General features: G+C 47.0%; 1 protein-coding gene and 1 pseudogene across 2 annotated transcripts in view; both read left to right on the top strand.

The window, feature by feature from the left end:
- Window positions 1-19,772, top strand: part of LOC144130047 (uncharacterized) — an 836,651-nt gene that overhangs the window by 319,040 nt on the left and 497,839 nt on the right. The gene's annotated exons all lie outside the window — the stretch shown is intronic.
- LOC144127635 (uncharacterized) lies at window positions 2,844-3,914 on the top strand (annotated as a pseudogene).

Raw genomic sequence — 19,772 nt, 5'->3', positions numbered from 1 at the left:
TTTTTACAGGTTTCGCAAACAAAAAAGTTAGGGCGGTCATGTTTCAAGGCCCACCCTATGCTTCAATAACCAGTGAAATTCTATATAACGTATCCACTGCCCAGGAAGGTTGGGCGCAACCTCGAGCCCAGGGCTTGGCTCAAGAAAAAAAAACACAAGGAAAACAATGCGAATACCCTCTCCCCGGAGGAGTTCTTACCCTTATCGCATGATGTTCTTTTCCTTCCTTTTCCGCCGCTGCACCTGCGCGTCGCCTGTCCGCGGATGAGTTTTTCCAGCTTACTGACAGGACCACTAACTTTCTAGCTCGTCGAGGAAAGTTTAGATGGCGGAGGCCCGCGACGCTTCAGCGCCGTCAATAATGCCGGCAAGCGAAAGAGGCAGGCCTTGGCGGAACACCAGGCAGGTTCAGCGCTGTGTTTGTCGCCTCTTTCTGGTCCTGTTGTCTAGCGCTGTTTGAAATTGTATTGTTACCATGGAACACCAACTCGTCCAGTCTGCTACGCTTCTAAGGTTCGCACATTCCCAGCGAAGTGGCATGGAGATCCGCTGCCGTGAGAACGCCGCAGTGGGAACGCCACAGTGGACCGAGCAGCGATGCGTGTCTACCAGTACCCTTTGTGTGCTCCCGCGTGCTTTCCTGGTGCACTGGCGGATGTGCGCATTTAACAATGCTAGCAGTCATCGGCCGTCGTAGCGATGCTGTTAAGCGGACAGTGACCTCCGCGCTTTCGTGGATATTTGCGACGGATGCACGGGTGGGGAGCACCGTGATTCACTGAGATCTATCCGCGTAGACCGCAGGCGCGCACTGGCCTCAAACTAATGTAATTAAAAAATGTAGGCTTTAATCAAGCGCAGTCTTACACCAATCATCAAGCCTATACCTTGAGCGTGGTTTCCAGCACAATCCACCCGATAGGTTCTGGTTCGACCAAAGCTCCATCCTCACTAGAGGCGGAGGAAGCTGTTACGTTCTTCTGTTGGTAACATCCTCTGTCGCGCGGAACGTATTGCTAATTTCTTGTTTGTTATGACGCGTATGAAAAACGCTGATACCGTGGCGCTGATATCGCGGGCTATTAAAGCGCCCCGCAGAGCGCTGCGTCGCTTTCCTGCCCGGTTGCCGAGATGGAATGAATGCATTCCGACAACCTTCGGTTTCGCCGCTTGTTCGTCGTTCGTTCAATCGCCCAGGAACGTAACAAAGCCGCAATAGACCATATGCGAAATGCGCAGCGCCATGTCGTTCACAAGCTGAGAGTTAGGTCCGCCATCTTGGTAACGGCGAGGAAGCAGCATAACCGCCATTACTCTATGGGAAGCGGAGACTGTATGCGCAAGGCCCGCGCGGATTCACAAGCCGCAGATCGACCCACATCGTATAGCGAAAATGCCGACGCGCTGCTGTGTCTCCTGGTGTAAACAGCGAGGACCCAAGGATCCAGGCAGTAACAAGGTGCGTGGTATTTCCTTTCACACCCGTGTAATCCGTGCCCGAGAAGTAGGGAAACATCGGACGTACCCGGTACCCCTTATTAATAGTCGTCTCGGTGAAAAAAAAAATAATCTCGAGTTGACTACAAATGACAATACCGGTTAGAGAAGTACCGTGTTGTACCTTAACCGATGTTAGTGAAAGTTGTCAAAGGCTTCCTTTACTTCTCGCGTCAACCCCGCGGTGTGCCCGTGTTATCTGCATGTACAGAGAGCAGCACTTTTTTTTACCCTACAGCCGTGACAGCAGCCGTGTCGTTAGAGAAAATTCAGATGCTGTGAATGTGCAAAGGCTGTAAATATTAGGGACATGGCGCTCGCTCTTGTAAGCCGTGTTCACAAGGGCGTGCATTAATGCCGAGCTTTGCTCAGGTACAGGCTCACCTTCGCGCCGCGATTGAGATGCCGGATAGTGCGGATAAAGCGCTGGATGCACATTCTCACGCCGGTGGCACACGGGGACTTACGATCGTGATCAATTATCACTCTTACGCGCTCCAACTAAAGGAACCGCACCAAGTTTGCCGAGCTCTAGCGCACAACATGATCGCCTACGATTGCGGCCGATCGCAATTTGTTTAATATTCCGCATCGCGAAAAATCGCGATCGAAAGTGCCCGCTGGATAAATATGCATATTCACCACAACAGCCTGGTAATAAACACTTGCACCGTTGCGGTTCAGCTGTGTTTATTATCAGGCGGAGTATTTTTAAATGTCGCACGCTGGTCAAAATATTCATGTATATCAAATATAGGTTACTGATGAATTATTTGTTGATACAGGTTTTAACTACATGTACATCTCTTGAAACTTGCAGGTTTCTTATCATCGCTTCCCAAGAGATGCCACATTATACAAAAAGTGGATCATCGCCATAAAGCGCGACGAAGGGAAATACTCCAAGGTGACAAAATGCACAAGAGTGTGTTCCAGGCATTTCCTGCCATCAGACTTTATTCCTGGTGTAGCTTGCGACAACAACTTACTGCGACAAATAGCCTTCCCCAGTGTGTTCAGCTTTGGCAAAAAGCAACAGCTTCGCAAATCACCCAAGAAGCGAACATTGAGCGCCTGTCCACAAGCACATCAGATTTTAGATCAAGCTGTTGCTCAAGCACTGACTGTAGAAGACAGTGCAGCGGAATTTTTTGGTGACCAGTCTACTGATCGATTGTCTGCAGCAGCTCTAGAGTCCGAAGCACCTGAAACAGTGAGAGACACCACCAACTGTTCACCTGCTTCTGGTACAACCCCTTTATTAGGTAGTGGCGAGCCTATCAGTGAAGTGAAACATCTCGAGGGTGTGGTTTCCGCACAGGCAAATGAAATAGACAGACATAAATATGAATGTGAAACACTCCAGGAGCAGCTGCTCCCGACGAAGAAAGAGTAGCACTTTCCTCCAAGAAAATCGCCGCCTCAGTTCACGTCTTGAAGAAAAAGAAATTACAACAAGCTTTTGCATTGACCGTTTTAAACATTCAAATGAGGACTTCCTTGTTAACACTCGAATACCATCATACCAGCACTTCCTGGCATTGATGACTTACATCAACCCCGGAAAGAATGCGAGTAATGTTCTTAGGAATGCTGGCATCAAAGCCAGCGGAGGCCGATGGTGGAAGCTGACGGTAGAAAATGAACTGTTCCTCGTACTTGCAAGGCTTCGTCTCGGCCTCTTCGAGCATGACCTGGCACACAGATTTGGGATCACTCAGTCAAGTGTCACATATATGTGTGTCATGGATTAACTTCATGTACATAAGACTCTGCAAACTACCACTCTGGGTACCAAGAGCTGTTATAGACGCAACAATGCCTGCAGCATTCAGCAAGTATCCGACAACAAGGGTTATTTTGGATGCAATAGAGATAAAGTGTGAGGTGCCCTCCTCACTGTCTCTCCAGTCGAGCTCCTACTCTACTTACAAGACCTCAAATACCTTTAAAGGCCTCAATGGTGTTTCACGAAATGGCTTAGTGAGCTTTGTGTCAGAGCTGTACACAGGTTCAATCTCAGATATGGAGGCCGTACTGAAAATGGATTTCCGAACCTCAAGTTTGACAAAAATGATTCTGTCATGGCAGACAAGGGGTTCTTGATTGAGGACTTTTTGGCAAGCAAAAATGTTAAGCTGAACATTCCACCATTTCTGCACAGGAATGCCCTCTCTGAACAACAAGTCAAGAAAACTAAGGAGATTGCTTCATTGAGGATCCATCTAGAAAGGAAAATAAGAAGGGTCAAATCATTTCATATATTTGATCGGCCGATCCCGCTCACAATGGCTCCCATAATCAATCAAATCTGGACTGTGGCTGCCATTCTCACAAACTTTCAAAGCCCTTTGAGCAAACCTTCACAGCCAAGCAGGCAACAGCTGGCGGCTCCAACAGAGCTAATGAACGAATAACTTAAAGGGTGACCTTTATTCACTGCCTCAAACCATGCAGCGAGATAACACAGGAGCAGAAACTTCCCTCACCTCCACAATCAGAGGGCACAAGGACTAGAGTATTACGACTCAGATTCTGTGCAGTCCTGTACGAAAAGCAAGTGTAATAAAGGGAAACTAGAGTGATGCACAAAACTGTGCTGTACTGATGGGTCACGCTCATGAAAGCGACCACTTGGCACCTAGATGAATGATCAAAATTTTTCTCCATAAAAGAGCTGGTGCCATTATGGCGGTAGGAATTTCGGTTCATTTTGTTTGGGAAGTGGCCACAAAATCCAGGCTTGCAGACTATGCAGGCGTGCATGTTTTAATACATTTGCATTTTACCATAAATGTTACTGTATATATATATATATATATATATATATATATATATATATATATATATATATATATATATATATATATATATATATATATATATATATATATACACCCTCGTCCCGCAAAACGTCCCGCACGTCCCGCAAAACAGCGGCAAAGGAAGGTCACCCAGTGCCACCAGCTCAGCACCAAGTGACTGGATTGCGGCTACTTGGCTAGCTTCATCCTGGTAGTCTAGGTTTGCACCTGAAAGGCGAGCAGTCGCTGGCAACTGCGCACCGCCTTCTCGTGGGGCTCACCAGTTCACGCCGAGAACACTTGCAGGCTTGATGCCTTTCTGTCTTGGGCGTCTCCACTGCTGAGGCAGCTCCGTGCAGGCAAGCTCTGGAGGTGGCTCTGCAAATCGCTGCTCCTTCAATAGGGCTAGCAGGCGTACTTAAGTTCCTCTTTTTTACTTTGTAAGGGAGAGAGTTCAGTAATACTGTGGAAGTACGGGGCGTTGCAAAGTAAACCTAGTCGCCCATTCATTTTGAGGGTCCATTCCCTTAAACTGGATGCTACGGAATGGAGGCCGGGCCTTTAGATCGCTAAAACCAAGGCCCGGAGCTCTGGAAAGTTGTTCCGTGCTACGGTCAGGTGTAATGCATCTTCGGCTATGCCGAGTAGGGGTCTCCCCTAAAGTTAACGAGTGCCACATTTTTTTGTTTAACCTTTTTGCCGCTTTAAATTGTCTCTTGTGAATCAACTTGTATGTAGCGTAAATTTTTGTACACAATACTTCAAATCGCACTCACTTAATACCTGCATCTTAAATCGTCACAAAACTGTCACTGAGGGAGCACCCCTGGTGCGAAGAAAGCCTCCAGTCAGTCAAATCAACCTACCGTCTCTGTCGGTGGGCGCCCCTTGTGCAAGGAAGATAAACAATGCAAGCAGACCAACAACTTTACTCCGACTTTCGCGGCCGGCTAATAGATTAGAAAAATTCGATACCATGCAATGGAACTGCAGGGGCTTCTGTCACCTCTTCGCGCACTTTATCCTGCACTCCCAGACACCCTTGGAGCGTGTGGGGATAGCGGTCTCGGTCACAAATGAGATGCGCTCGTCTCAGCGTGGCAGGCTCAGCCAGAGGCCAGCTACCAAGTGACATGAGCGGTAGTCGTTTGGTGCCCAGCTTTCGCCTGTCGCAAGGCAGTGAATGGGTAGGAGCTAAACGTTCACAAAACAATACAGTTTATACATCAAAGAGACGCTACAGGGATTTTACAATCACTCGTATGAGCCCTTATAAAGTGATTTACAATACATTACAACTCATGCAAAGTAACACTTGAAGGTGATTGCGATTGCGCCTTTCGCGATACAGCTGTCGTTCATTTCACCCCCTCCCCTCCATACTTAAAAGACGCTAGCTACTGCCCTCAGTCACCCTTGATGAACAGGGTGAGTTGTTGGGCTAGTTGGTGTTCGGATTTTACAGGCATATTTTTAGCGCAAAGGACGGGACGAGATACAGACAAGACGATAAGCAGATAAGGTGGGTGGCTTTGTTGCCTTACCTAGGTCTATGTACAATGAAAAAGCAGCTTCGGCGGTTACCAAGAACTTTGTCCTAGTGAAAAAAGGCCAAACAAGAGTTAAGACTAAAGCAGCCGAACTTTGCAAGCGTTTAAATCTGGAGAGGCTCGCAAGGGATATTGCAGTCAGTGAAAGTTCCGCGTTGCAGGTGTTCTTTAGTGTTAAAACCCATAAACCGGATTCCCCTTTCCGCACTATTGTGAACGAAGGTGGTACATGGCAGCATTGTGTCAGTAAGTTTCTTTTGAAGGTGTTGAATGGCCTTGTGATAAATGACCCCTTCCTCGTGAAGAACTCTACCGATATAGTTCGATTTTTTGAAGAGAATAGTGACGTGAAGTATGCCTTCTCTATCGATGTAGAAGAGCTCTTTTATGCTGTGCCTCACCCTGAATTGTTTGCTGCCGTCAAAGATTGCATAGATGAAAATGGTGCTGTGGCTTTCCAGAATGCTGCAGGTTTGACGGTAGACAACTTTTTAGGCCTTTTAGAATTTTATCTTCGTTCCACTTTTATCAAATTTGACGACCAGTTTTATCTACAAAAGAAGGGCATTTGCATTGGTTCATGCATCGCCCCTGGCTTGTGCAACATTTTTTTATCATATATTGATCGCTCTTTACACGATCATTTTAATCATTTTAACAATGACAAAGTCCTTAAAGTTTTTCGTTTTATGGACGACTTTTTAATTGTTTTAAACAACCTCTGCCCCATTTCTAATGAGCGAACACTACAGTGTGTTCTTGATGATTTTAAACTACATGGCAGAGGGCTCAGTTTTACCTACGAACTTCCAGTCGAAGGGATTCTTCAGTTTTTAGACTTGAGGCTTATGTTCAGGGAAAAGCACGTCTGCTGGGCGTATTCTCCCCGAGCACAAAAAGAGCTCTTGCCGTACGACTCCTCTCATTCGAAAATAGTAAAGAGAGGCATAGCAACTCTCTGCTTGGATTCGGCGCTAAGGAAGTCGTGTGTCCATGAGATGCAGGCAAGTTTTGAGCATCAATTGGGTAGGCTGTTTTTAGCCGGCTTCCCTGGGGTCGGTCGTGATGGCAGTCGCAGAAACGCTCCTCAAGAAAATGAATCCTGGTAAGCGCACATCTGCAGCAAAGACTATGGATGGTCAGCAAAACCCGGAAGTGGTACCGTACCTGCACAAGGTATCCCACAACCTGAAAAAGGTGGCTAATAGGTTTGACGTGCCTATGGTTTTTTCAGCCCCTAAGAAACTTGCTCAGCTGAGCCGCCGCATTACTTGCGAAGACAAAAAAAGGGGCTGCAAAAAGAACCACGAAAAACGGTTTGTGCAGTGCGCTATGAACGTCGTGTACAGGATTCCCCTGTCATGTGGCAAGATGTACATCGGCCAGACAGGGCGCTGCGTAAACGATCGACTCCGGGAGCATGCTAAAGATATCTACAATAAGGAACGCACGAATTTAGTTGCCCACTGCATTGCTTGTACCAAGTGTGAGCCACGGTTCCGGAGTGCTTCAATCCTTGGCAGAAGTTGTCAAAAAACTGCCCGTGAAACTTTGGAAGCTTTCTTTATCAGGAAAGGGGGTCAGAACTGCGTTAGTGACACGTCTGTCGTTTTGTATAATGCTGAGATCAATTTCCTATCGCGTCATCTGCTGTGATTCCAAGTTCCTTGTTAGGTAGCGCTGGCGCAGTCCAGATATGTATTTATATGCCTCGATCTTTCTTCAATAAAGCAGTTGTCAGTAGCGCCCGTGCTCGTCTTGTCTGTATCTCGTCCCGTCCTTTGCGCTAAAAATATGCCTGTAAAAAAACCCTTGATGAAGGAGCCGAGTCGGCTTCGAAACGTTGGGTTAAAGTTAACATTTTTGGTTGGAGATGTGCAGTTTATTATAAGTCATCAAACCCAACCAGACAGGCAAATCTGTCAAAATGTTTAGTTTTCAAGAGAATATTTGCGCCTACAGTGCTCTAACACACCGAGACAAACAAAAAAAAGCAATCTGTTCACCGGGCACTGCGACAGTCCGACGACAAGAGAAGCACGACGGAGCTGTTCCGCAGGTTGGCGCACGTTGCCTCGCTGGTCCGTGGCTGGGGGAGTGGTGTTCTCCCGGGAGTCGAGCGGGCGCGCTTCTCTGAAGCTTAAACGGCGGCTCCGGCTGACAGACAGCGGTAAACGCCCCCATTTATAGGCGCGGTCCGCGTCTGTTCGTTCTTGGCGCCAAGGCAGGCGCGCACATACGCACCGTATGAACTGCACAATTTCCTTCTTCTCGCGCAGGGCCGCGACCCCATTGGTCAAGCGCGGAAACTGGGTTCCAGAAGCATCCACATCCTGCTAGCGTTGCACCGCCGCCGGCGGGAGAGCGAAGGGGAGAGGGCATCTCTTAGCACGATCAAGGCTACGCTGTTTCCGTTGGCGATGAGTAGAAACTACTAGAGGTGTGCGCCGAGGCATCGGCGTGCCGCCGCCGCCAACGCAAACTGATCGGCGCGCAACCGCCGCCCCCGCCGCCGCCGTTTTCACTCGGCGCGATCGGCACGATCGGCGCTCCCTCTAATTATGGATATATCCCCCCCCCCCCCCCCCCGCGAAATCTACCTCTGTTTGAGATTTTGTTTTGTCTTGTTGAATTCTTTTCTCTGTCTGAGGCAGATAATCATGTCAAGGAGTTTAGCAATGAAGCAACACAAAACAAGCAAAAGCAACCCCGCTCTCCGCGCGTCTACGCAAGCGTATCATCACCGGCAAAGAAACTTGCAATTCCGAAAAGTCTCCTGAAAAGCGCAACATATGGCGCAACGAGTAGTCTCGGAACGTGGGAGTCACAACTTGTGGGTCGTGGGCTTTGGGGCTCTGGGTGGAATCGGCGACATGTCCGAAAACAGCATCAGCGCGAGAGGTGTAACTAGCAAGATGGACGTTTCTGGCCCCGACGTGTTGGATGCCGGTTGGAAGTTTTCCTATTATTCCCTTGAATTCGAAGGTGAAGTTAACTTTTTGTTTCATCCCCAGGATTCTGGCCCATGCGCCTCGAAAAACCGGTCGCGCCATCTCGCGACAGCCGGCGGCGCGACTGTGCGTAACTCAATGGCGATGAAAAATAAAAATTAATACCTACTCGCACATAAAAGTTAGAGATTAGCTCTCTCACCTATATGTTAAATGCTTCTTAAAGTTTCTTTTAGTAGAGTTTCATCAACGTAGCTTACATATTGCGTTTACCATGCGCAATGAGCTACGATAGCATGGAGCCTATATGGCGAGGTCTCGAAAAGTACCCCACTTGACTTCACTTCATTGCTCACCAAAGCCCTAATTTAAAATACATCGACAAGCTGTCGGAGCTTAAGGTAGCGTAATGTCCTATATTTAAAGAAATATAAAGTATATTACATTTAAGTGGAGCAAAAGATTTCCTGCGCTGTTTTTCTATTGATTATAAATCCCCCGCACAGGCAAGAAACGCGTGGCGCCCTCTCTCGGTGTGTTGACAAGGCGCACGTCCCTGCTACAGTGGCCCTGCTACAGTGTCCCTGCTACAGTGCCCCTGTTTTGGTAGGTTCCTTTGGGAGGTTGAGCCGTGCCGTAGGAATGCGCACTTTTATCAAAAGTTCCCCCATCGGTGTGAGGCTACAACCATGGACTGCTGCATAAAGTGCTACAAGAAAGCGCGTGCCTACCATGAGGTTTATAGCGAAAATTATAAGGAGACTTTTTTGCTTGACAGGTACATAGGCACATACAGTGACGCCACGACACGGGCATAGGTGATAGTGGAATTGCGTGCGCATTAACAGTGTAAAGCAATGAAACTTCCCGGTACTTTCGTTCAAGCAGTGAAATGCGTAATTCCCGGACGCTCACACTTAGAGTTCACTCACCCATACTTGTATATGGTTCTTGCACTGTGCATTGAAAATTTTAAAATCGTGTATTAATGACTACATTTTAACACTCCAGTTATTAGCCTCAATAGCAGACAGCTCTTTGAAAGTTTTGTCGATGTGGTGAAAGTGCAGCACGTACGCGTTGAAGTGACTGAGTGCTGCACTATAAGAGGCAGCAAACCTGATGCTGCGTTTTATGGCAGTAGGTGATTTGTCCAATGTAAAAATTAGTGTGTGGTAGTTCACGACATTTTTTTCTAGGTTGGTATAGTGCCTCTCACGATTCGATCGTTCACCGTCGATAGGGATTTATCATTGCTGTAATCGATGCTAGTTTCGGCAATTATGTCAGCTGTGTACGTAAACTATGAACCGCTAACGAAGACTTCATAGAATGGCATGCTGGGAACTATTCTGAAGAGTGGGCCATCAGTATGTCAAGCTATTAACTACGCCGTTACCCAGAGCAGCAATCAAGAATCAAACCCCTGTTAAGTATTATGATTTAAATTTGCTGAGAAATGAACAGAAGTTATTGTCCGATAACACGACGTTTCAAAGCTTAGTGGATATCTCCAGCGCAGCGGCTGGGCGCTCCATCCAGCCCGCTTGTGCAATGTGCCGCTCGCACGAGCGATTAGCGACAGGACGCTACGTGCGCGCGGCCCTGAATATGCACTGAATTTACCGTGTTGGGAATATGTGCAGCAGTACTTATAAGCACTGTCGCAAGAGTGGCGCGAACATATTAGATTTTTTTTTGCATATGGCGTGCAAACCAACCCCCGTTTGTTTTGTTTTTTTCTGTCACTCTTCTATGTGCTTCTCGCTATCCTCTCTATTTGCCTTTATTTCCGCCGGTTGCAGTTCCGGTGCTTGAGAGAGTAGATAGCAATCGCCGGGCGGCAACATTTTTGGTTTCCTTTTTGTATTTTCGTCAGTTGTTGTTGCCTCTGAAACGATTGGTAAACTACTACTTCTTCAAGGTGTGGCACCCTTGGAGTTGCAGGGGCTTTATAAGCACACAAACCGCGGGAGTAAGAAGAGGGAGCCGTTTCCAGGCAACGATTAACACTATCCGGCGACTTTTAAATGTGCCATAACTTGTTTCCACAGCCTACGACACCATGCTCTCGACGAAAGGTATATACTGCATCATGACCACGCCTTAGGCATTATCTTTAGGATGACTATCTTTGAAGGGGCAGAGGAGGCGTCCGATAATGGTGGCCGGCTTGTGTGTAGTTTGCATCCCCTCCTTTCAGTTAATAGTGGCCAAGGTTTCGCTGACACCTTCTACGTACGAGCTGCATACGCGATTTTGCCACCGGTGTGTCCTTAGCATATAAGCATATACAGCTGTTTTCGTTGCATCCTTTTCGGTTTTGGATGATACATCGAGTGAAGAATGTTGGGTATCCATTTCTTAGAAATGTTTTCTTTTGCTGATGATGAGTTTTAATAGTGCAATGGCAACCTTGCACCAAGTGCAATGGGATGAAGTGTTTTCTTCAACACAAGGTTAGGTGAAAGACCATTTTCCGAGCGCTTCAGCTCAAAGAAACCAAGCGCCAGGCTTCGAGAGAGCTTGTGCTCATTGGAAACCAGTAACTAAACGGCGGCACTGGGGAAGGAATCACACACCGTCCTCGAGCCGCATGCTTAAAGCGATATGCCATTGCTGTTGTCGCTTGTTTTTAAAATAAATACTCAAGAAATGGGAATCGTCTTAACCAAAACTTCCTTGAATTTCCCTCTACCCTTCGGGCGAAATTTTTGGCAGTGTTCCTCCCACAAAGGCTACGAGAACAACACGCACGGCTCGCAGCATCAAACGGTGAAGTGGGAGATGCGGTAACGCGAAGGGTCAAGGATGTGAGCAGGTGCTTAGGTAGGGCGAAATTCTTTTTCAAGAGATACACGGGCACCCCGATGCAGATGGTAAGGGGGAGGAAGAAAAGGACAATGGGGAGGGATCTCCTGCTGTGCCTTTGCCTGCCTTTCTTTTTTCCCTCTTTTTATCTTTCCTCAAAGTGTGGAGCGCAGTCCGTGGTTGCTTATTGAGTGCGCTGTGTTTCTGCCCCCTACGGTGGGAAGCATGACGTAGTCGACGCCTCTGTGAAAACGGCCCGGAGCGGTCATGGATGCACTTTTGTCTCCAGGCTGTCATAAAAAAAAACACAACCGCGAATGTGCCAGTCCTGGCAAAGGATCTCTCCAGACGCTGACAAAAATCTGCCAGAAAGGACATCAGAGTTTCTGCTGAAGATCAGTTATATTCTTTAATGCCTTCCACCAACCTAAGGCATTCCACCAGCATTGTTAAAAGCACAGCGCATGGCACAGGTAAAGAGTGGCACAAAAACAAATGTCGGATGATTTATCGTGGTTTCGCCAAATGCAATTAGAAGTGCTAGCTATTCGGTTTTCAGTGCTGTTTCAGTGTTCGGTTTCGTTGCGCACGGATGCAGTTGATGAAGACGATGATATCCAAAACACAGCGCAAGAGACTGGTATTTTAAGACGCAGAATTTTCGGCTGCGGCGATGTTGCAGTTGTCTAATGCAGTGACCAGCAAAACTGATGTGTTCTCGCCGCCCCGGGTTCGAAACTCACTCGCGGCCGTAAAACATGTCCGATTATTTTATTTCAGGTCAAGTAAATTTCAGACATACTCACAGACCACTTCAAAATCCAAAATTGAAGCCTCAGTGCCAGAATAAAAAATGCGACCCCGTTAGCCCGCTGTTGTTCTACTAGGGTGTCGAGGCAGCGGTTGGTATCAATGCGGCCGCTCGATGGAACCGCATCATCGAGTGGCCGTGGGTCTCATCTGCTCACTCGCTGAAAAATACGGCACGCTGAAAGGCTTTTCCTTAGAGCATTTACTTCGTTCCTTGTCATGCAACGTGAGTGCACTGTGTTGTTATGGCCTGTGTACAGTACAAAATAAAGCCGACCATTGTGAATGGGCGAGACCCTTCTGCGGCCGCGTAATTGGTGAAAGCTACAAAAAGCACGTTTTTTCGCTTTGTGTGGCAAGAAATGAGTCGATTGGAGCAAACTGTCCATTTAACCAGAGATCACTTGGCGACGAAAGGCACGGTGCATCGAGTCTCCAACGCCACTATATCAAAGACAAAAGAACACCGCTAAAGAGAACAAAAATCAGGAGACTCGGTTAAAAAAACTAAACATTTTGACAGATTTGCCTGTCTGGTTGGGTTTGAAGACTTATAATAAACTGCACATCTCAGTCTCATCTGCACAACAAGTACAGAACTTGACAGAAAAAAATAACAACGCACAATATTCAAAGAACTCATCATGAAAGGCTACCCAAAAAACTTTATTCAAAAACCATTCGACGTCAAAAACACGACAACATGCGCCAAGAAATCAACGCACAAAGACCAACGCCACCACCAAAATACGTCACTCTACCTGATGTAGGAGGTGTCAGTGAAACCATCGCGAGATTCCCGAAAAAAGATGGTCTCCAGGTTGCACAGAAGCCCACAAACACTGTTGCGCTTTGCCTACCTGTTCATAGAGACCGGCCGCGGAGAGGAGCCCAAGGCATTCTCCACAAATTTCCTTGCGCCGACTGCGACGCAAGCTGCATCGGCCCCCCCACAGCCTCCCCACAGTGCGGCAACGTTACTAACAGCCTTAACCCCCTCCCTCCTTCCTCCCCCTCCACCACGCCTTTCGCATTACAGCTTTCGTTCCTTTGACCCCTTCCTCCTCTCCATACTTAGAGGCGCTAGCTACTGCCCTCAGTCACCCCTGATGAAGGAGCCGAGTCGGCTTTAAAACGTTCGGTTAAAATTAAAGATTTTTGGCTGGAGATGTGCAGTTTATTATGAGACTCGCTTACCACTGCAGAACGGCAGATATCTTATTCTTTATTGCCACTTATTTTCATATTGTTTTGAGTACGCATGGCGTCACTATTCTTTTAGACATGTCACTGTGCTCGTATGCCTCTCACGTGGGAAAGGTCAGAGCGTGCACTGAGAATGGGGACAACGCTTTTTCAAAGACACATGATCTCATCTGCCTCGCGTCACTGCACCCTAAGGCAACCAAACACAAAGATCTATCGACAGGGCACTTCCGACGTGCAGCATTCATTTTCTCAGAAGTGAATGGAGAACTTGTAGAATTGCCGACTTACAGGAAGGTTGCTTCCGGCCAGCAACCCACGGTTGCAAACCGCCCTTTCGCTTGCTGCTCTGCTGACTGAAGGGGTTAGCATGAAGAAAGATGGTTTTCGGTTGGCAAACTGTAGAGGACGCTCGATATTCTGCAAGTGTGCTCCAAGGGCCGTTTTTTTGGTGCACACGCCCAAAGTCGGCGCTCTTAACATACTACAGAACCGGTCTACGCATGCCCACTGCAGGAGACGCCGCCGAACCTCGGCGAGGCGCCGATATCTGTCCGTGCTAGACATCGGCGCCAGGTAACGGGCGCTCGCGCACGTGTTTGTAGCGGGGTCCGGTTTACGACAATAGGAGCACAGCGGCTCTCTCGGTGACTTTTCTTCATGGCTTGCAGCACTTCCAGGTTCCCAGAACTTTTCTTCGCGGTTTAAGTTGTCCTTTCAGCGCCTCCCAACCTATTTTTTTCACGGCTCGAAATTCTTTCTGTCCGCAGAAAGAAGCACCAGAGTACAATGAAGTTTTTTCCTCTTCCTCCCTCTGCTCGAGAGGGGAGCCAGCCAGCAATAAGAACATGGACTGCCAAGCATGCCTCTGACGCCGTTCTGGTCTGCTCAGTACTTGATCCACGTGGTCTTGTATTCGGCCATTCCAGGTGGCGCGGCGGCAGTGCGACATGGCGGACAAGGCGGAGATGGCGCCGATGCCATAGCATGCATCTCTATAAAAGCAAAGCGCCTTCCTGACGTTGTGGCACCTTTGGCGTGATTGTTAGAGTGTAGATAAGCAGAAGTAAATGATTCTTGGTCATTAACAAGATCCTATGCTTTCGTTTGGCTCCATTACAGGCTCGAAATAAATTTTTATCGATATGAACATGGAATCCCTAGTTCGCAAGTGCCGACAGGACGACAGGACGATGCCTAAATAAAAGGTTACAGGAGCACAAAAATAATCTGGAAAATGACAAGGATCTTTCTTACTTGGTCAGCCACTGCAAAAAGTATGAGGTAATGAAAAAGAAAAAGAAAAAATGCACGGCCATCTGGCGTAGCACGAAGGTGCTTTATACGCACAGAGAACAGACCACGCGGGAAGTAATGGAAGCCTTTTATATCAGTCAAGAGGCCAGTTGTGTCAGAAAACCGTCAGTCATTCTTTGTGACAACGAGATAGCCTTTCTTGGTGGCATTTGAGCGTCGTATGCATCTCTGCCTCTTTGTTTTATCGCTTTTAGTGTGACATGTCATGTACTTGTCTGTGTGATTTTCTTTATAAACACCAGGTGTTGCCTAATAAACTTTAGTTGAGAGTCAGCGCCCGTCCTGTGTCCTCCTTCATCTTGTCCTACGTTGTTCGCGCTGTTTTACTAAAGATGCAATAACCCCGTTGGCGTTGAAACTTGCGAACTCAGCATGGTGAAGTGCGACGAACAGTTTAAACTGTAATTTTTTGCGCGTTCACTTTCTTCTTTCGGCACTCACCCGGAAGCGGAAATAAACTGCTTTAATGACCCAGACAGTCTGACGCTATATTTCGCGTCTACACGAGTGCGGCCCTTACCCGCGTAAACACGGTATTTGTATTTATTGCGTGCTGATCTTATAAGGACACAACTGAAAAAGAAATCACCAGTTGGTAACACTGGTCATGGCTCGAAGCGTATTACAACGCTTACCAATGACAACAGTGATCAAAATCACTTTGTTAATGTTGGACTGCATCAAACAAGCGAAAAACGTCGAAATCCTTGAGCCTACAATTTACACGCGTGATTGACTGCGTGTTTAGGTAAACAGAAAAGTTTACCAGTGGTCCACATTTTCTCATGGAGGAATTTTGTTCGGTGGTCCTGAATGTGGGCGGAGCTTTGCAGCAGATTTAATTGTATCCGATTGCAGTCCGTCTGCAGCGTAGGTTCCAGGGGGTCAGGGGGTCATTCAAGCTTTATAATACAGTCGAAATTAGCGCTCAAAATGTGTTTTTAACTAGCGGAGGGAAACGCTGTGATCGAGTGAGCAGACGACAGTTGCTAAGAAGCGTTTGCAATTATTCATCCACTTTACGCATTATATCCGAGGAATGAAGGTACAATTGTGATGGTCTTGCCATTCATATCGCTCTTTTGCAATCACGTCGTGTCCAGAAAGCCGTGTTTAATCTAGACCAGAATGAACTGAAGCGAGACGAAAAATCTGTTTCCTGCAAACGTCCGCCTTAAAATATAACCAATATACTCCATATCAGCTCAGTGCTTAAGCACTGCACTTCTTTCTTGCAGCTGTAATAGGCTACGTTGGTAGCATGAACACAACTCCGAATAGGAATGCATTGACGACACGGTGTCGTGGCGTCAACAGAGTACATCGCTGATTAACAGACGTGTCATTGGGCTGAAACTCGTTTCCAACCTGCAGAATGAACTTAATCACTGCTTTTCGAACTCTTTACGTATTGGCAGAAACATGTTTGCTATTTGGAATGTTCGTAGGTTGTAGAAAAACAGAATATGCTCATTTTTGACGCGTATCTCAGGCTCCAAACCACTGCGATTGCACACGCCGCGCAGAGCGATCACCGGCTCTCCACTTCAGAAAGGGGCCGCGTGGCGCCGCCACCTTCGCTGGAACGACCGAATTGGCGCCTGAGAGGCTAGGCAAGGACTGAATTCGCTTTAATAAAAATGTCTGTTGGGCAAACTAAGAGAGGAGGCTTACAAAAAAAAGCGAGAGACTTTTGTTGTTCTTCAGCAAGAACCTTAGGATGCACGAGTATCAAAATTTTGCTTGCGAACTGATTATTTTCGAACCATTTCGAATATAGGCAAACAAAAATACATGTTGCTGGTAACGGCTGAAATGAGCTAACAGAAGGAGCAGAAAAGAATACATACACATGCGCTGGTGTCTGTGTTCTCTTCCGTACCGCTAGCTCTGTCCAGTCGTTTGCATCAACATCCACCAACCGGCCCGACTTAGCCCACACCACTGAACAAAATATCGAGTCTTAAAAAAGCTTTCCGACAACAGAACCACGAAAGCAAATATGTATCAGACCATAGCTTTACTTCACTCGTTATTGTGTGGGGGGATACAATCGATTGGTTTTACGGGGTTTAACGTCCCAAAACAACTCAGGCTGTGAGGGACGTCATAGTGTAGAGCTCCGAATATTTAGGAGTATCTGGGATTCTTTCACGTGCACTAACATAGCACAGTACACAGGCCTCTAGAATTTCGTGTCTATCGAAATGCGACCAACGCATCCGCAATCGAAGCCTCGTTTTTCGGGCCAGCTGCCGAGCACCACAGCTACTCAGCTACCGCAGCGGCTACTGGATGGTTTGAATAATGGCAGATATAACCTTTAATTTGTATGGCAGTGCTATGAAAACAACTCGTTGGATAAAATAACTTGGTTGAGTTTACAATTTAAACCGTCCCGTTCAAATAATACCTACATCACAAAGCTCACGGAATGCTGAGCTACTATTATGGACTGAATGTCGAGAAAGCATTGTAAGGTGCTGAAATAATTTCTTACTGGCGGAGCGACGTCAAATGGTGCTACCTGAAACGAACGACAAAACGCAAAAACATCCTCTGAAAACAAAGAGAACAAAATTTGCAACGCGGGCAGAACCATTCCCTCGACGCTCCCCCACGACCCCTATCTATAATCGACCACCTCCGCGCCTGCGACAAAAGTGAAAAAGCAAACCGCGCAACTACTATGCCCTATTTCTTTCTGGCTCACCTCCCAACTCCAATATATACCACTTCCGGGATTCACTTTCTCTGGCCTGTTATCTATCCACTGACAGCAGCTCAATGTGCTGCCAGTTGTCAGCCTCAGAGGGACGAAACTACATGTTTCCAAAACATCAGATTAAAGGTAAAATTTATTTTAAAAGGTACTTGTTGCATGGCTAGAGCTATTTGTGGGAATCCTATTTAACCAAGGAAACGGAGCAGCGCAAAAGCAAGCAATCACACAAGAAGGACAAGACACAACACGAGCGCTGACTGACAACTGAATTTTATTGAGCGGAGGCTTGCCTTAAATAAGGCGAGCAACAGAGGTGAAAAAGGAGGAGAGCGGACAATCAATAAGGATATCAGCAAGCACTCAAACGCTAGCTGCTTCCAAAAAGTCTATTTCAGCTACAAAAAGCGATAACGAGGGAGTGCTGATGCAAGTGTCTGCATATTTCTTGATATAGTAGGCTTCCAGGCTAACACGCGCAGTCTTGTCGGCACTCTTGCCTAGAATCCTAGTCTCAGCCAAACGAGCCACGCATCCTCGGCACTTAATTACGTGACTCTAATTAATTACGAGGATTCTAGGCAAGATGCTCCGTTCCCTTGGTTAAATAATGCACCAACTAGCCCAAATAGAAGTTTTACTGACGTGGGAATCCTAGCATTGAATGAGTGTCGACAAATTCAGTCAGGCGTGACTGCGCGCAGGCATGACACATACCCGTGTGGCGGCACGTCGCATGCGACCTTACACATCAGGTAACAGGTGAGGTCCACCGAGACAACACATTTTGTACAGCGTCAAGTCTAAGTGGGATTTTCGAGACACACCACATTAACGGTGTTGTGCATATCTCCAGCCAGTTCACGGACCCAAGCAGAGTCTTTTAAAGAAACGAAAGCAAACTTCATTTGTCCAGGTTAAGTAACAAGCGGTCACGTGTGCCTTGCAATCACGAAGTGCTATGTATAAGCCATGGTTTAGGTAAAGTTTAATTACTCTTTCTGTCTGAGGCAGGTGTGAATTCTAGTAGCTGGTTAGCTGTGAGAATGTGAATGTGGAACTCAGGCTTAGAAGCTGTCGTGCTCGATAGAGAAAAGGATCAAATAAAGCTGGCTCAGCATTGCAGATAACGTCGGATTAACGAAATTCATCGAACAAATACACAGGAGATGAAGAAAGCCGCTAAACGATTTCGTTAATATTGACAAGAAGATCCTTTAAAAAGTCAGCAAAACATAGCAAACGGTTGGAAACTATTTTATGCTAAACAATAATTCGAAACGCCTGGCGATGTCTAGGCTACAGCTCACAAGAAAAATCTGCAGAGATTGTTTACATCTCCATAATTGCGAAAGGAAGGATTTTTGCTACGCAGAAGACGACAATGATTGAGCGGGCAGTGCCGCGGGACGGAGCGGATAGAAGTTGGCGAAGACGACGCTCTGCAATGTACAGAGCAAGAGTGCGGTGGAGTTTAATACGAGGCGTGTTCGGCTGTGGCGATAGCCTCAGTTGTCGCATCACACGCTACAACTTAGGACGTTCATGACAAAACAGACTTTCTACCGGACTGGTTTCAGCTCTTGAGGCCGTGTCTATCTGTGCCGCCCTTTTAGTTGTGTTGCCTTTTATAAAACTAGTGCTGTGCAGCCACTAGCTGGGTGCTTAGTAGATAATCTGTATATAGCCCCTTTCTATACATGCATAATCTCGTGCAGTATGTGTCATGATTAAAAAAAAGCGGTGATCGATATCCCCGTAGTATTGCGCAGCGGCCTTTGTTCGCGTCTCCGCGGGCTCTACTCCCATTATTGGATATTTTTTATTTCCTTTTCTTCCCACTTTTTCTATGTTTGGGACAGAGTGGACAAATATCGCCAATTTTCTGGAAGTTCTTTATAGCGCTACAAAGCACAAGGACACAGGAAGAAGTACACAGGACGTCCGCCTCGGCTGCGGAAGGTGGTTGGTTCGAATATCGGCAAGAGACGGTCTTTCTAGGCTCTGAACCTCCGGATTAGTGCTTCTGCACTTATACATGCCGATGGAATAATTTTAGACAGCCCAAATAACAGCTCAAGTTAAGCATGCATTTGTAACAACT

This window comes from Amblyomma americanum, chromosome 4 (assembly GCF_052857255.1).
Source record: "Amblyomma americanum isolate KBUSLIRL-KWMA chromosome 4, ASM5285725v1, whole genome shotgun sequence".
NCBI lineage: Eukaryota > Metazoa > Arthropoda > Arachnida > Ixodida > Ixodidae > Amblyomma > Amblyomma americanum.
The sequence above is the reverse complement of the archived record's forward strand: the minus strand, read 5'-3'. Positions and strand labels throughout refer to the sequence as shown.